Source organism: Pogoniulus pusillus, chromosome 23, assembly GCF_015220805.1.
Source record: "Pogoniulus pusillus isolate bPogPus1 chromosome 23, bPogPus1.pri, whole genome shotgun sequence".
In the NCBI taxonomy this organism is placed as follows: domain Eukaryota; kingdom Metazoa; phylum Chordata; class Aves; order Piciformes; family Lybiidae; genus Pogoniulus; species Pogoniulus pusillus.
This window is the reverse complement of record NC_087286.1, coordinates 10,246,830-10,262,523: the sequence shown is the minus strand read 5'-3', so window position 1 is coordinate 10,262,523 and position 15,694 is coordinate 10,246,830.

Below are 15,694 nucleotides of genomic sequence, written 5' to 3'. Positions count from 1 at the left end.
GCATGTCAGCAAGGCAGGCTCAGCTAGGTTAAATGGGTTTAACAGGGAGAAATGAGCACAAATTATTCATGGGAATTCTTTAATCTCCTGTGTAATTATGTGATCGTTCCCAGAACAAAGACTTTGATTGATCATAATGGGAGGAAAAAGTCAGTTCACACCCAGCACAATGATTAGCATACAGCTGTGGAGAGCAGAAAAGCTGAAGTGATAATCCAGTGCTGGAATATTTTCTGCTTGTTTTGAAAGTTTAGGATGCTAAGCCTAAATAATTGAAAGCTAATTATATGGAATCCTTTCTTTTTCCCTTCAAAAGAAAGCACATTTTCTTCTTGATGTTATACTTTGGGTTCTACTTCTTCAAGTAACCCTGCTTTTTCTTTTTTCCCCCCACTTAACAGTGGCCATAAACCAGTATAATTCTGTGACAAGTAGGTTACAGTGTCTGTGGTATGTGACTAAGGAAAGCTGGAGCTGAACCTTTGTTATGGGTTTGGTACCTGAGGCTTAGAACACGACTGATCGAGCAGTAAGGTAGAGCTGTGTTGGGAATGTGCTCTGTCAGCAGCATTAACATCAGGAGGCTACTCGTGTTCATGTGGACATGTTAGCAGACAGTGGGCATTGATAAGCTGGAGATCAGCCAGCAGTGTGCCCAGGTGGCCAAGAAGGCCAACAGCATCCTGGCCTGCATCAGCAACAGTGTGGCCAGCAGGAGCAGGGCAGTGATTGTCCCCCTAGACTGGGCACTGACGAGGCTGCACCTTGGATACTGGGAGCAGTTTTGGGGCCCTCACACTAAGGACATAGAGGTGCTGGAGCAGGTCCAGAGAAGGGCAATGAAGATGGCAAAGAGTTTGGAGAACAGAGCTGATGAGGAGCAGCTGAGGGAACTGGGGGTGTTTTATCTGGACTAGAGGAGGCTGAAGAGAGACCTCATTGCTCTCTACAACCATTTTGAAAGGAGGTTGGGGCCAGGTGGGGGTTGGTCTCTTCTCCCTAGTCTCAACAATGTGACAAGAGCAAATGGCCTCAGATTGCACCAAGGGAGGCTTAGGTTGGTTATTAGAAGAAACTTCTTCTCTGAAAGGGTTCTCAACCCCTAGCACAAGCTGCCCAGGGAGGTGGTTGATTGCCCATGCCTGGAGGTGTTTCCAAGAGGCAGAGATGTGGTGCTGAGGGACATGGTTTAGCCCCGGCCTTGGTCCAGACAGAGCATGGTTGGACTGGATGAGCTTAAAGGGCTTTTCCAGCCAAAGCAATTCTGTGATTTGATGATTCTAAGTGCATTTGAGTTGGTTTCCACTGAAGCCATGCATGGAAGCTTTCTTAGCAGTTAAAGTATTCCACATGATTCATGTACAGTGTTGTCAGGGAATTAATAATGATTTGCTTCCTTTTGTAAAGAGGGGCTGAATGCTTCTAACAATGTCATTAATCACATAACAAATTAACTCAGAGAGGTAAGGAGGGCTCTGAGGGTTACCTGCTGCCCTGAGCTTCTAGGCAGAACTGCAAAGACACAGAGCAAAGCAAAAGGACCCTGCTGCAATCCTCTGGTCCTATCACTTGTTCCTGGGGAGCTGAGCCCATACTGTCTCATAGAAGAGAGCTGGTATAATTTTCCAGCCTGCTTTTATCTGACAGTTAGAACGTTCCTTCCCTGGTCACACCAGCTGGGACTGCCAAAGACCATGATGGTGATCCTGAAGATCCTTTCCAACCAAAATGATTCTATGAATAATGTACACTTCACACCACAGCACTCACCCAGGAGGGGCTTAACCATCCCCTAATTTCTACTCTCCCTTTCCTCACTTACTGCTCCAACAAGCAGCTATGAAGAGGCAGCTGCTAGGAAAGGCTGCAAATCAGCTTACACAAAGGTGATGGATGAAGACCCTGCAGGTGTCTCAAGGGTAGCCTGCTGAGGGCTGAGGAGAAGGGACTTGCCCACAGTAGAAGGCATCAGCAGGCTGACAGAGGTTGTAGCCTGCAAAAGAGGCTGAGCTTAAGTCTGGATATCTCTGCAAGAAGGAGACATGGTGACTCTGAACCTGAAGGACTGATGCTGCAGGCCAAATCCATCCTCAGTTCTGTGCTGCTCAGACATGAGTGCCGTGTGCAGGGGTGGTGAGGGACTGCTGTGCAGATGTGGCCTGGGCAGGAGTACTGGCACTCTATATTGAAAGGACCCCCAAAGTGTGATTAGATTGGAGAAATGGAGCTTAGATTAGATTAGAAATGGAGCTTTGGGGTGTTTTTAAATTCTCTTTTAAGAAGAAAGTGTTCCATTCTTTTTTTTCCTCTTGAACTCACCTCCCCTCAGTTCAAGAATGATGTAGACATGCCTGAGTGTCCAGCCCAGAACCACAAAGCTGCTGAAGGGAATGGAACATCTCTGCTATGAGGAGAGCCTGAGGGAGCAGAGGCTATGCTGCTTGGAGAGGAAGAGACTGAGAGGTGACCTCATCAGTGTTGATAGAGATGTAAAGGTGAGTGCCAGGGGACTGGAGCCAGGCTCTGCTGGGTGATGCCCGATGACAGGACAAGGGGCACTGGTGAAGGTGATAGAGCACTGGAACAGGCTGCCCAGGGTAGTTGTGAAGTCTCCCTCTCTGGAGATATTCAAGACTGGCTAGGATGCATTCCTGTGTGATCTGCTCTCTCTTCAGCATGCTCTTTTCCTTCAGAAAGCCAGTTCTGTACTGTCACATTTGTCCCCAAGGCTAGCCCAAATTCTGCTGTTGTTCCCAGCAATGAAGGCATTAGGGACTGATTCACAGACTCATAGAATGATTTGGGTTGGGAGGGACCTTCAAGATCATCCAGTTCCAACTACCCCAGCACTAGCCCAGGTCACTCAAGGTCTCATCCAGCCTGGCTTTGAACACCTTCAGGGAGAGAGCATCCCCAGCCTCCTTGGGCAACCTGTGCCAGTGTCTCACCACTCTCACTGGAAAGAATTTCTTCCTAATCTCCAGTCTCAATCTGCCCTCCTCAAGCTTCAATCCATTCCCTCTCATCCTCTCACTTCAAGCCTCTGTAAAAAGTCCCTTCCTGGCTTTCTCATAGGCCACCATCAGGTACTGGAAGGCTGCCATAAGGTCTGCCCTAGGAGATGGCCCTAGGGAGGCATCACTCAAGTGAAGAGCGGCAGCATCTTGCCTTCCAGCATCTACGGTGACATTTGTTTGTACTGGAAGAGCTGATGTGGCTGGGTTGATGTACTTCTGCTGATCTGCAAGAGAATGCTTTGTGCTGTAGTTAGTTCAATTTTCAAAGCTTCAAAAAGAAATCAGTTGGTTTGCTTGTGCTCAGGATATTGGAGTTGAAAACCATAATGGGCTGTCACTTCAGGGCCACTGCTTAACTTCCTGCTGACCCTCTCACCCAGCAATATTTTCTGGAGTTTATTACTGCAGTCTATTTCCTAATATTTTTTTTTTTCATGCATAAACTTACATTTCATGTATGAGTTCTTGTGAACCATGATTGATTTCAGGGCAAAAACTCTTTGCCACATGCAAGAACACAAAATCCACAGGACTCATCGCATGAATACCTGTAGAATCATAGAATGGATCAGGTTGGAAGGGATCATCTAGTCCCAACCACCCTGCTGTGGGCAGGAACATCTTCCACCAGCTCAGGTTGCTCAAGGTCCCCCCCAACTTAGCCTTAAGCACTTGCAGGCTTGGAGCCTCCACAGCTTCTCTGGACAACCTGTTCTAGTGCCCAACTCAAACTGTTCCAGTGCATTGAGTACTTCCAGGCTTGGAACCTCCACAACTTCTCTGGACAACTTGTTCTAGTGCCCAACTCAAACTGTTCCAGTGCATTGAGCACTTCCAGGCTTGGAGCCTCCACAACTTCTCTGGACATCCTGTTCCAGTGCCTCAACTCTCTGTTTTCCTCTTTGTACTGCAAAGAATTTGAGTGGGAGGTATGAAAGATGTGGATGTTTAGGATGGAAAAATAGAGCACATGGTGCACAGAACAGATGAGGTACATCAACAAATATCATTCTGTCCTTTGAGGCAATCTTGCCATGTTGTGTAGGCCAATGCTCTCCTGGGGAGCGTGGCCAGCAGGATGAGGAAGTCTCCTCTTCCTCTAGTCTGCCCTGGTCAGGCCACATTTGGAGTCCTGTGTCCAGCTGTGGGGCCCTCAGTTTAATAAAGATGTTGAGGTGCTGAAACATATCCAGAGAAGGGCACCAAGGCTGCTGAGGGGCCTGGAGCACAGCCCTGTGAGGAGAGGCTGAGGCAGCTGGGGGTGTGCAGCCTGCAGAAGAGGAGGCTCAGGACAGAAGTCATTGCTGTCTACAACTACCTGCAGGGAGGCTGTAGCCAGGTGGGGTTGGTCTCTTCTGCCAGGCACCCAGGGACAGAACAAGGGTGCACAGTCTCAAGTGCGGCAGGGCAGGTTCAGGCTGGATGCTAGGAAGAAGCTGTTCACAGCAAGAGTGATTGGCATTGGAATGGGCTGCCTGGGGAGATGGTGGAGTCCCCATCTCTGGAGGTGTTTAAAAGGAGTCTGAATGAAGCACTTAGTGCCGTGGTTTAGTTGATTAGAAGGTATTAGGTGATAGATTGGACTCGATGATCTCAGAGGTCTTTTCCAACCTGGTTAATTCTGTGATGCTGTGAAGGTGGACAGAGCTATACTGCAGAGAGTCCAGCAGAGGGCGCCGAAGATGCCGAGTGGACTGGGGCATCCCTTGAGCAGGAAAGGCTGAGACACCTGTGGGTGCTTAGCCTGGAGAAGGGCAGTCTGAGAGCAGATCTCAACGCTGAGGAATAGATCAGGGTGGGGTGGGGGTCAAGAGGATGGGGCTGGGCTCTTCTTGGTGGTGGCCAGTGACAGGACAAGGGGCAATGGGCACAACCTGGGATCCAGGAGGTTTCACTTGGACGTAAGTAAAAAATTCTTTCCTGTGAGGGTGGCAGAGCCCTGGAGCAGGCTGCCCAGAGAGATTGTGAAGTCTGCTTCTCTGGAGACCAGGTAGGTCTCCAAAGGTTTCAAAACCTACTTGGACATTGTGATCCTGAGCAACCTGCTCTAGGTGAACCTGCTTTAGCAGGGTGATGATCTCCAGAGATCAGTTGCAACCCCTAATATTCTGTATATCACAGCTTCTTCAACCAGGAGAAGGAAGACAAGGATGGAGCCAAAATCCTCATTATGACTTTGACAAACACTTTTGGCTGACAAATTACTGGAAATATTAATCTTTTTTTTTTTTTTTAGTATGGGAGGTCTTGAGGAGCTACTCATAGTATTGCAAGTGGATCGAAGAGTAGAACTGAAGGCAAAACAGGGTTCCTGTTGTAACTGTACAGGGAATGGTAGGGTAGTAAAGTTATCATAGAACTACAGAATTGCCAGGGCTGGAAGGGACCTCAAGGATCATCCAGTTCCAGTCCCCTTGCCATGGGCAGGGACACCTCACACTAGATCAGGTTGCTCAGAGCCACATCTAGCCTTGCCTTAAATACTTCCAGGAATGAGGCTTCTACCACCTCCCAGGGCAACCTGTTCCAGTGTCTCAGCACCCTCATGGTGAAGAACTTCTTCCTAACATCCAGTCTGAATCTCTCCACTTCTAGTTTTGCTCCATTCCCCCCATTCCTATCTCTGATTGTCTTTCCATGGGCCTTTCCAAGAGCTGCTTCCTTAGAGGAAGCCAAGGGCAGCAGATTGCCCTGCTTATCTCTGTTGTTAAGAGGTGCTATCTGGAGCTTTTGAGAGGTTGTTGTAGCTATCACAAGGCAACTGAGTACTAAGATTTCTGTCTGAGTGTGTCTGTGGCTATGCTGGGCTGTCTTCTCCCTTACCATGCTAAATCCACCTCCTCTCTCCATCATCTCTCTTCATCAGCCAGAAGCTGTTTGTGTAAAGACCTCTAACGCTTCACTCCTACCAGAAAAACCTTTCTTTCTTTTCCTTTTCTCCTCTTGTGTGTATGGATGGATGAGATTCCAGGCTTCCCTTGGCTGCTGTTATCCAATTTGGACACTCTGCAGCAGTACTCCTTTTGATCCTGACGTGACTGTGTGATACAGGTTACAGCAGCACAATGATGCTGCATTAGTCACACCACCGACTCTCACTCTGCTTATCAAAGCAGCCTTTAGATAACTTCCAGATGAGACATGACAGTGGATAATCCATTATCCTCTTTGCTGCCTCTTTTGTCTTCTGAACAAAGCCTTTGATTCAAATCGTTAAGCTGATTCTGAGATGGAGCTGTTAGGACCAGCACCTTCGAAATATCCTTTCCATGCCTGAATGGAAGGAATGAGCCTCTCTTACATTCTCTAGGGGGAGAGAGGGCAATGTATGGAGAGGGGGATGAATAATGACCCCCTTCAGCTGTGAGGAGAGATAATATTATGGTAAAACAGATTAAAAAAAACCTCAAAAAGCCAAATCGTGGAATCACAGAAACATTCAGGTTGGAAAAGCCCCTCAGGATCACCAAACCCAACCACTGACCCTATTCTCCAAGCTGCACCCTAAACCATATCCCCAAGTGCCACACCCAAACGTTTGGATGTGGTGCCTGGGGGATGGAAGCTGAAGACCACTTCAGGAAGTTGGAGTGAATGTTTTAATAATCCTGCTCATTGCGTGAACATCAAAGGGGAGTGCAAAAATGAGCATCAGGATGCCCTCAGCACATGGCCTGTAGGCTGGCAGCCGGCAGGGCAGCCAGGCTCTGAGGCGTGGGAACAGCACCCTCTATTGCACGGCCTCCTTTGCCAGCATGCTGCCACGTCTCACAGCCTGCCCTGCACGGCTCCCGCAGCAGCTTTGGCAGGTGAGCACAGGGCATCCGCCTCACTTGAGAGGGGAATCTGCTTTCATGGGGAGTCACAAAAAGCCAGTGAGGAAGCAAGCACTAGAGCCAGGTCTTCTGAATGACAAGCTCATGCTGTAACTTCTGGCTCTGCTTCTTTTCCTGCTTGTCACTCTCTCTTCCCATTTTGCTTCAGGAACGTTTGCCCTCACCCTCCTGTGTGTGAGCTATGCTATCATGACAGCTGCAGTGCATTTCCCAGGCACTAGAGAAACTGTGGAAGTTTGTGCTGGGAGAACACATTTTCCAGAGTTGCAGGCACAAAGTTAGACAAAGGGAACCACAAAAAAATCACGGAAAACATCCACTTGGAAGAGCCCTCCAAGCTCATCCAGCCCAACCCTCCACACAGCACTGCAGGCTCAGCACTAAACCATGTCCCTAAGCAGCAGCTCCACAGGCTGCTGGAACACCTCCTGGGATGGGGATTCCAGCACTGCCCTGGGCAGATCATTCCAAGGGTTGAGAACCCTTCCAGGGCAGAAATAGTTCCTAACATCCAGCCTGAGCCTCCCCTGGGGCAGCTCCAAACCATTTCCTCTGCTCCTGTCCCTTGCCACCAAGGAGCAGAGGCTGCCCCCTCTGCACTGCAACCTCCCTGCAGGCAGCTGCAGAGAGCAATCAGCTCTGTCCTCAGCCTCCTCTTCTCCAGCCTCAACACCCCCAGCTCCCTCAGTCCCTTCTCACAGCCCAGCTGCTCCAGTCCCTTCTCCAGCCTCGCTGCCCTGCTGTGGACACCCTGCAGCCCCTCAGTGTCCTTCCTGCAGTGAGAGGCCCAGAGCTGAACCCAGCACTGGAGGTGTGGCCTCGCCAGTGCTGAGCACAGGGGGATGATCCCCTCCTGCCCCTACTGCCCACCCTGTTTCTGATCCAAGGCCAGGATGCCAATGGCTTTCTTGGCCACCTGGGCACTGGCTCATGTTCAGTGACTGCTAGCCAATGCTCACAGGGTCCTCTCCAAGTTGCAGCTGTGATGTATACAGAGTAGTGGAAAATGAGAGTGTGTATATGTACCAGAACTTTTTAAAAGGTACCTTTGAACCAATAACTTCCATTTTAGAATGAAAAGAAACACCAACTCTTTTTTTTCCCCTCTTCTGACTGTAAACTGAAAGATTCCATCAGACTTAATGTCTTGTCAATGCTTTTCTCCTCAATGGTGAGGAGAAAAGAAAGGAAAAGACTATGTCACAACAGCTTCCTCTCTGGTAATCAGTCTCTGTCCACAAACCACAGTGGCCAAAAAGCAAAAAGGGACCTCAAAACATCACATTCATGCTTCCATGAGTCATTTTTATAGACTGCTTTTAATTTCCTCACCATTTATTATGTGACTCCTGGCACAAGACTCAGATTTAAATTAGCCTCTATGGAAAGACAGTGAAGTCCACCCAACAGGGTCAGTAACATGGAGAACAAATCTTATGAGGAGTGACCGAAGGAGCTGGAGCTGCTTAGTTTCAAGCAGAGGAGGCTGAAGTGAGACCTCATAACTGTCTACAGCTACCTGAAAGGAGGTTGTAGAGAGAATGGTGCTGGTCTTTTCTCACAAGTAGTGACAGAACAAGAGGACACAGCCCCAAGCTGCACCAGGGTAGATTTAGACTGGACATTAGGAAACATTTTTTTCCCAGCAAGAGTGGTCAGGCACTGGAGTGAGCTGTCCAGGGAGGTGGTAGAATCACCAACCCTGGAGATGTTTAAAGGTCGTTTGGATGTGGTGCTTGGGGCTATGGTTTAGGCTGCACCTTGCAAAGTAGGGATATGGGTTGGACTTGGTGATCCTGAGGGGATTTTGCAACCTGAATGTTTCTGTGAGTCTGTGAATAACTGGAGAAACAAACCACACAGGAGCAATCATTTGGCAGGCTTGGACAATGGTTGCTAACATGGAGAGAGAAAATCTACTGAAGGAAAAAGTGGAGAAGCATCTGGGGGTGCTGGTGGACAGCAGCTGAACATGGCAGGGATCCTGACCTGGATCAAAACCAGTGTGACCAGCAGGAACAGGGCCCTGGTGAGGCCACAGCTTGAGTGCTGGGGTCAGTTCTGGGTGCCACAGGATAAGAAAGACATTGAGGGGCTGGAGAGTGTCTACAGAAGAGCACTGAGGCTGCTGAGGCATCTGGAGGGCATCGTACGAGGAGTAGCTGAGGGTGGTCAGCGTGGAGAAGGCTGAGGGGAGACCTCATTGTTCTCTACAGCTACTTGGAAGTAGGCTGAAGTGAGGCTGCTCTCTTCTCCCAAGTAAGCAGAGATGGGAGGAGAGGAACTGGGCTGGACTTGTGCCAGGGGAGGGTTAAGTCGGAGATGAGGAAAACGTTTATCTGCTGAGAGAGACTGCCCAGGGAGGCAGCCCTGGAGGTGTTCAAGAAGTGTGTGGATTTGGCACCCTGGGCTATGGCTCAGTAGTCATGGAGGTTGGGTTACAGTTTGACTCAATGATCTTGGAGATCTTTTCTAACCAGTATGATTCTGTGGTAATCATTTCACTTGCTGAGAGGCTGCAGGAAAGTCTGTAGCACCTTCAGGAAGATGCTCTGGAGAGGAGCTGTGATATCCAGCCAGAGACTTCCCTGTGTTCCAGGTCTTCACATGCCCTAAACTGGCAGAAGAGTGATTGGCATTGGAATGAGCTGGCCAGGGAGGTGGTGGAGTCCCCATCCCTGGAGATGGTCCTCAATTTCCAGCCAGCTGAATCTAGTCTGGGTGATTTCATAAGAGTGGGGGGGTGGGTAACTCCCAAACTATCACACCAACACAAGTGTGGGCTGAGGAAAGACTCTGACTCGTGACTTCATGAGTTAAAGAGGTCTCAGGTAACACTTTCATGTGTCATCAGTCCCTAAAAATTCAGAGTGCTTCCAGACTTGACAAAATGTGACCTCTCTTTCCTTGTCTTTGCTAGGATCCAGGCACTGTCACCTCACCATGCTGTTTTCTGTTTTCATTGTAAAATCAAGCAGCCTGTGCCTTGGCTGACGTGCTGCAGGCCTGGCATCTTAGCACAGCACCTTCTGGATTTATGGCTGCCTTGTCTTGGACAACTTTCTGAATTCATGTCTATTTTGAGGATGCTGCTTAGGCTGGAATCTCTTCCCTTCTCTCCTCAGATCTCTCAGTCTTACAGGACTGCACCAGGATAGCTCTTCGTCAGTTACCACCCCTGGTGAGTACACTGCGCAAAGTCAATGTAGCAACCATAGAATCACCTTGCTTGGAAAAGCCCTCCAAGGTCATCCAGTCCAACCTTCAACCCAACACCACCATGGCCATTAAGCCATGTCCCCAAGTGCCATGGCCACCTCTAGGGATGGGGACTCCTTCACCTCTCCGGGCAGCCTGTGCCAATCCCTGACCATTCTTGCAGCAAAGAAATGTGTCTGTGCTGGACGTTTGCTGGGCTTGTCTCTAGGATTGGATGTGTTCTTCCACTAGGATGAATTCACCAGCCCTTTTGCAAGCCTTTGTGTTGGCAAGACTCCGAAGTGAGAAGCATGAGCTGTAAACACCTATTATCTAACTCCTTCATCTCTGCGTCTAGGTAAGGACCAGATGTGGCCTAGCACATCTGTCAGGCTTATCACTGTTAAGAGAAGTGGGGGGGTCTGACCCCAAATCACCTCAGCGTCCTTCATTTTGCAAGTGTTCTGTGCCCTGGGTGCCTCAGAAGCAAGCAGTGCAAACAGCATCAGCCTGAGGTAAACACCTTTAAGGAGGCTGGAACGCTGCAGCTGAGTTTGGAGGAGGATGTAATCTCTCTCTTCACTGTCTAGACATCTGAAAGGGTTGTCAGGGCTACAGCTACAGCTTACCAAGCATCTGCTTTTGCTCTGTAGGGAGAGCTAAATCTCTGAGATCAAAGTCTCAGGACAAACACTTAGCTGGGGTGGATTTGTGACATGAGAAATCATCAGGGAAGTGCCATCCTGCGCTGGGCTCTTGCTCACTGTTTGTAAGGAGGCATGCAGCCAGGATCCGTGGTGAGCATGGAAAGCACAGAGAGTCACATTTGGATGCTTATACAGAGACCAAGGTGGGCAAGGGTAGATAAGACCAAGGCAAAGGGACAAATCACAGGGAGAGTGGGTCCAGAGATTGGTGAAGGGACTGGAAGGTGAAGGCTGATGAAGAGAGGCTGAAGGAGCTGGGGGTGTTCAGCCAGGAGAACAACAGACTCAGGGGGGACCTTAGCACACTCTATAACTACCTGAAGGGAAGCTGTAGCCAGGTGGAGGTCAGGCTCAGGACAAGAGGGCATGGCCTGAAGCTGTGTCAGGGAAAGGTTACGTTGGATGTTAGGAAGCACTTCCTGATGGAAAGGGGAATTAGACACTGGAATGGGCTGCCCAGGGAGGTGGTGGAGTCACCATCCCTGGACTTGTTTAAGGAAGGCTTGGATGTGACACTTAGTGCCATGATCTGGTCAATGTGGTGGTGTTAGGTCATAGGCTGGACTCACTGATCTCTGAGTTCTGCTCCAGCCACAATAATTCTGTGATTCTGAGAGGGCAGAAGCCATCCAAGAGCAGGACTTACTGTCTGGGTCAAGCCTATTTTCTGGGAGCTGGGTGCACCTGTTTCTGGAGGAAGAATTGCTGTGTTTGTGCATGATAAGGAGCACTGCAGAAACCTCAATCTGCAGTAGCCAAGTAGGGACCACTTCAAAACCAAATAAAAGAAGACAACCCTCTGCTTTAGCTCTTGGAGACTTTTCTCCTTCTTGAAGAGTTCTCTGGCAAAGCAATTACTGCTGCAGTGACTGGAAGGAAGAAAACTGGCTAGGAGATGCTTTTCTTTGAAGGTGGATCCCCTCCTGAAGCCTGCTATCAGCACAAGTCGCAGTGGCATTTTGCAAACCTGCTGTGCACACCCACACACTGAATGTTTATAGAAGCACAGAATCAGAGAACTGCTTTGGTTGGAAAGCTCTCTAGCATCACAGAGTCCAACCTTCAACCCAGTACCACCATGTCCCCAGATACCATGGCCACAGGTTTCTTGAACACCTCCAGGGATGGGGACTCCACCACCTCCCTGGGCAGCCTGTTCCAATCCCTGTCCAATCTTGCAGCAAAGACATTTTTCCTCATCTCAAACCTAACCCTTCCCTGGCACAATTTCAGGCCATTTCCTCTCCTCTTATCACCTGATGCTAGGGAGAAGAGCTCATTAGCACCCATTTTAAGCTGCTCCATCACAACAGAGAGAAAATATGCTAAGGTGAACTCAAAGACAACCCACCTCCTAAGTAACAGCACCTCTCAGTTCTTTGTAGCCAGCTCAGCTCTGTACTAAAAACTATTCAGTGCGGTTTGGTGGCACTGCTGTTAAAACCCTCAGAAAGGGACCTGGGGTTTGTAATGGACAAGCAGCTGAACATGAGCCAGCAGTGTGCCCAGGTGGCCAAGAAAGCCAAAGGCATCCTGGATGGGATCAGAAGCAGCAGGGAGGGGACTGTCCCCTTGGACTCTGTCCTGGTGAGACCACAGCTCGAGTGTTGTGTTCAGTTTAGGGCACCTCAACACAAGAGAGCTGTGGAGGTGCTGGAGCCAGTGCAGAGGAGGGCAAGGAAGCTGTGAAGGGCCTGGAGAGTAAATCTTGTGAGGAGAGAGTGAAGGAGCTGGGGCTGGTTAATGTGAAAGAGAGGAGGCTGAGGGGAAACCTCATGGCTGTGTACTGCTACCTGAAAGGAGGTTGTGGAGAGGCTGCTGTAGATCTGACAGGTAATTGGAGACAGAACAAGAGGGAATTGCCTCAAGCTGAGACTGGGAAGGTTTAGATTGGACATTAGGAAGATTTTTTTCATGAAGAGAGCATTCAGACACTGGAATGAGCTGCCCATAGAGGTGGTGGAGTCACCAACCCTGGATGTGTTTAAGGGTGGTTTGGATGTGGTGCTTGGGGCTATGGTTTAAGGTGAATCTTGTAGTGTAGGGTTCCAGGTTTGACTTGGTAATCCTGAGGGGCTTTGCCAACCTGGGTGTTTCTGTGGTTCTCTGATTCTGCAAAATCCTGCTCTCTGCCTGCACAGGCTGCAGCTCTGTGACTCACTCAACCAGACAGGTCCCTGCACGCCCACCTTGCTGTGCCCATGGAGTGCCAGTGCTGGGGGTGGGTGCTGCTAGCATGTTCCGAAGCAGGTTTGAGGGTACTCACATCCCACTCCTGCGTGAGGTGCTGATGTGACAAGTCATTTGCGAAGCAAATAATAGAATCATAGAATGTTAGAGGTTGGAAGGGACCTCCAGAGATCACTGAGTTCAACCTCCCTGCCAGAGCAGCATCCTCTAAGGCAGGTCACACAGAAACACAGCCAGGCAGGTTTCGAAAGGCTCCAGAGCAGAGACTCCATGATCTCTCTGGGCAGCCTGCCCCAGGGCTCCAGCACCCAGTAAAGAAGTTTCTCCTCGTGCTGAGGTGGAATTTCCTGTGGTTGAGTCTATGTCCATTGCCCCCTGTCCCATTAGTGGGTATCACTGACAAGAGGCTGGCTCCATCCTCCTGACATCCACCCTTCAGAGATTTGCAGACATTGATGCGGTCCCCTCTCAGCCTTCTCTTCGCCAGACTCAGCAGCCTCAGGGCTCTCAACTTTTCCTCGTAAGAGAAGTGCTGCAGTCCCTTCATCATTCTCACAGCCTCCTTTGGACTCTACTCAGTAGTTGGCCTGTGCCTCTTGAACTGTGAAGCCCAGAACTCTGTGCAGTATTCCAGATGTAGTCTCTGAGTTCCTATGAGCAGAGTAACTGGAAATCAGAGAGGACCCAAGAACAGGACTGACTCAGTGGAAAATTCATCCTTGACTCCTTGGAACTGAGAAAGTCTCTTCCAAAGTGCCCAGTGTTGGTTTGGACCTTTCAGTTCTCCTGCTAATTGAAATGGTGTGGAGAAAAGTACGAACAGCCAGACTTTAGCTGTGCCAGCAGGTGAGGTTTACTGGTTACTTTGTTGTTACTTTGTTGGTTGATAAAGACCCTTCAAAAGTGCTCACTGAAAGCAGGCAAATTTCTCTCAGTACTTTTGCAGAAGAGATGTGAGTGGATGCCACTAAGACAGCCAAATGCTGTGTTCTTCTTCAGACTGTTGTGCTTGTCTAACCTGGGCAAACACCACGTGGATTGGTGTATGCATCCAGAACAAAAGCAGGACTCACATGTTTCATAAAGGGAGGGCAAGAAGAAAGGCTGCAGAAAGAGGGAAGTTTGTATTGTGCAGACAGGAATAAGAGCAGGGAGATCAGTGCAGGATCCTGGATTGAAATCACATAGCTCAACTCCAGAGAGGAGCAGGAGGATGGGAATCTGATATGGAAACAAAAAGAGTAGAACATATGGGATGAAGGGGCAAGGAGAAAGGGTCTCTCTTCCCTGTTGCATGACCCAAGACAATATAGCCCCTGGTTTGTGGCTCAGCAGATAGGGCAGGTGCACCTAGAGACATCTGTCCATGTGGCAGAGAAGAAGCCAAAGCCCTGTGCTGCATAATCCTCAGAAATGAAGGGAGCCAGGTGGCCAACAGTATTGTTTCTTCAAGGTATTAAATTGAAGAAAACCCCTCTCTCTGAACTTCAGCCTAAGTATGTTGTCAGCAGCTGGCTGAAGATGAGCCAGGGTGTGCCCAGGTGGCCAAGAAGACCACCAACATCCTGGTCTGGATCATTAGTGTGACCAGCAGGAGCAGGGAAGGGATTGTGTTGCTGGACTTGGCACTGGTGAGGACACAGCTTGACTCCTGGGCTCAGTTTTGGGGCCCCTACTCCAAGAAGGACATTGAGGTGCTGGACTGTGACCAGGGAGGGGCAACAAAGGTGGCGAAGGGTCTGGAGAACAGGGCTGGGGAGAAGCAGCTGAGGGAGCTGGGGGTGTTTAGTCTGGAGAAAAAGAGGCTGAGGGAGGAACTCATTGGTCTCTATGGCTCCCTGAAAGGAGGCTGGAGCAAGACAGGGGTTGGGCTGTTCTCCCTAGTAACGAGTGTAAGACAAAATAGCCTCAAGTCACACAAGGGGAGGTTTAGGTTGGAGATTAGAAGCAGCTTCTTCCCTGAAAGTTTTCTCAAAGCTTGGCACCTGCTGCCCATGGAGGTGGTTGAATCCCCATCCCTGAAGGTGTTTCCAAGAGGCAGAGATGTGGTGCTGAGGGACATGGTTCAGCCCCAGCCTTGGCAGAGTTAGAGAATGGTTGGACTGGATGATCTTAAAAGGCTTTTCTCAACTAAAACCATTCTGTGACTCTATGTTGCATGATCCTGATGCCCAGAATAGACCAAAGTGAAGAGGAAAACTTGTGTTGCTTAGATTGCTAGGGCAGTCTGTGCTGTGTTTTCACCTGCAAGGAAGCCTGGAAAAGTCAGATGAGCAGTGAGCTGCCAGATGTGCTGCTGTGGCCACTGCAGAGCTGCTTCAAGACTTAACCCCCAGATTTTTGCCCTGGTTGCAGCTGTGGGGGAGTGGGGCAGCTGCATCATTAACACCAGGCAATGACCCCTGCCAGAAGGTTTGTGTCACAGCTACTCCCGTGTCAGTTGTCTCAGTTAAGTGCTTGTTAAGATCTCTGTAGCATTAAAGTTTGCCCCAGATTGCTGGTCTAAAACCTAAATCCCAGCCCAATTACTTTTTGTAACACCAGTCCTAACCCTTGACTGCCTTCTCCTGCTGTGCTCAGCAGCCGGATCTGTTCTTTGGTCTTGGCTGATTAAAAAAAGCTAACTCTACTCACTGCTGCATGGGCTATAGTAATTACTCAGGCCCTCCTACCAGCTCCAGATCATGAGTAAGAAAAACCTTAGTGTGGAATTGCCTGGCTTACTGCAGCAGAATGAGAGGAAATG